The sequence below is a fragment of the Silene latifolia genome, chromosome 5 (genome assembly GCF_048544455.1).
Source record: "Silene latifolia isolate original U9 population chromosome 5, ASM4854445v1, whole genome shotgun sequence".
Lineage (NCBI taxonomy): Eukaryota > Viridiplantae > Streptophyta > Magnoliopsida > Caryophyllales > Caryophyllaceae > Silene > Silene latifolia.
The window spans coordinates 42,804,819-42,807,311 of record NC_133530.1 but is presented as its reverse complement, the minus strand read 5'-3'; positions in this window follow the sequence as shown (position 1 = coordinate 42,807,311).

The following is a 2,493-nucleotide window of genomic DNA, read 5'->3' as shown; positions in this document are numbered from 1 at the left end:
ACGAGGACGCGTTTTTCATCAATTTGGAACGCGAATAAGAGGTAACTCTTAAGGGCATGACTCGACATTTCATTAGTTATTGTTGAGTAGTTGCTTGTTTTTGATTATTATCATTGTTTTAATCAATTATGATATTTAATTTATATATTTTGAATTTTAATCTTATGGCAAGAAAGTTTCTGGTGTTTAATCATATGTCAAAATATATTTTATTTATTTATTCATCATATTTAAGTATTGTTTTTATTAGATGTATTGTTATTATTGTTTAAATTACAATGTATCGATTTCTAGGGTTTTAAAATACTAAACATGATGAAAATTCATCTTGATGATTTTATTTTAGTCCTATGATATATTTTAAGAGTTAGAACCATAAAAGTTTTGATCTTTTGACTTAATTAATAATTATTATGATTTATACAATGTTTCAGCGATTTTGATGTTTATTAGGTATTAATTCATTTTTAATTTTTATAAGTTACGAAACCAATTTTATTAGCTCTAATAATGAATTATGGAATGATATAAATTTTTTCAAAAATTATTTTAGGTGGAATTATATTTTTAATAAATAAAATACAGTTCAGGTTGTTTTAGGAATACAATTTTAATAAATAGTATTTACGATTTTTAGTTTCTGGGAAAATTATTTTTAGTGTTTTTACTTAATTATAGAATGTTAAAATTTTTCTTGGGAACCTTTATGGTCATAAAATATTTTTAGTAATTGAAATGGTGTTTTGCGGTTTTTACGATAATCTGGTTTTTAATTCGATTCATATATCAAATGAGCATATCTTTTTACGAAATTTTATATTCTGGTCAAATATGTTATAAACAATACTCACGTTAAATTTCATGAGTATCAAAGTTAAACTAGATTTTATAAAAATAAAACACTATTTTGGTTAAATCGAGTAAATATTGGTTTTGAAGTTAATTTATGGAGAAGGGTATTATGGTCATTTTTCATATGATTCCAGAATGTGCTAAGAGCCTGTTTTATAAAAAGTATTTGACTAATTTTTTATTATTATTTTAAATAATGGATTAGTATTTAAATTGGATTACCCAATTTGGTAATAGGACTATAACTTATATTTTCTAACTTCTTAAACAACATTATTTATAACATCATAAATTACTATTTTTATAAGATTTATATTTTGAGAAGTTATTTACTCTAAGTAAGATTTTATTTATATAAAGTTACTATTTTTAGAAATTGCCTTATGGGAAGGTTTTCCTTTAAAGGATTTGAATAATAAACACTTTTGAAGTGGTTTTGAATACTTATGGAACAGTTAGGTGTAAGGTTTAGAATAATAAACTTAGGATATACTTAGTTTTGCCATTAGCTATAGAACCGATGATTGTCATCGGTGGTCGTCTGGGAGTGTTTCACCCCTGGAGTTATGTACATACACTTAGACTAGGGCCTTGCACTGCAGAGTAAGATGCCGCCCTATTATGGTTGTGGAACCGCGATACTTTAGCATAGTCCGAGTGAAAATCTTTACTAAGACACTAAGCTGGCTTTCCATAAGGAGTATTTGATATTGTATCTTATACTTTAATGTTTTTGGACTCAATTTTGATTTTCAATTGCTCAAATGCTTATTTATGTTTTTAACATTTTTTGATATATTGAGGTTTCATATTTAAAATAATTGTAGTTTTAGCAATTGCTTGCCTTGAACTTGATGAAATGTGGCTGGGAGAACGCCTGAGTTACTCCCCACTGATTGTGGCTGTTATGTATATAACATGACAGGTATTTGTTTTGATGGAATTTGAGAAGTGAGCTAACGAGTAGTTGATCCTACTCTTTTTATTTTTGTTTCTTTTGGATTGTAGAACCATGTTTTGGAAGTTTTAATTTTTAGCCCTTTTTAGCAAAAGTGGCAACTGTATCGACTACCTTTTCGGGAATGTTTCCGGTGGATTATATTTATTTTAATCCGAGTTTGGTTATTTAGTTTTATCATTGTGTATTTAATCCCATTCGACAGTGTTTCCACCACTGTTTTGCACTAGATTTTATAGGGGATTACAGTAGATGTTTGAGCGATCCGCGAGTTGGATCACTACATCGGTCTTGTTCAAAGGCGGTAACCCTAAGGTCTCATAAAGAGTGTAAGGCATGTCATTAATTGACGCACCTAAATCTAACATGGCTTGCGTGAAACTCTTATCCTCAATAGAGCATGGTATAGTGAAGATCCCCGGATCGCCACACTTCTTAGGAAGTTATTTTTTGAAAATAGCTGAGACGTGTTCACTTACCCTTACTTTTTGAGTGCCTTTATTTGAGTAAAGAAACTTTGCATACCTCGGAACACTTTTCAATAGAGCAAGTAGACGAATATTGACCTCACACGTTCTAAATGTCTCATAGAAGTCAGAAGCATGCTCTATTTTCTTAGAATGTGTGAGGGCATGAGGAAAAGGTTCCTCCGGGTTGTGACCCCTAAAAAACTCCTCGATGTG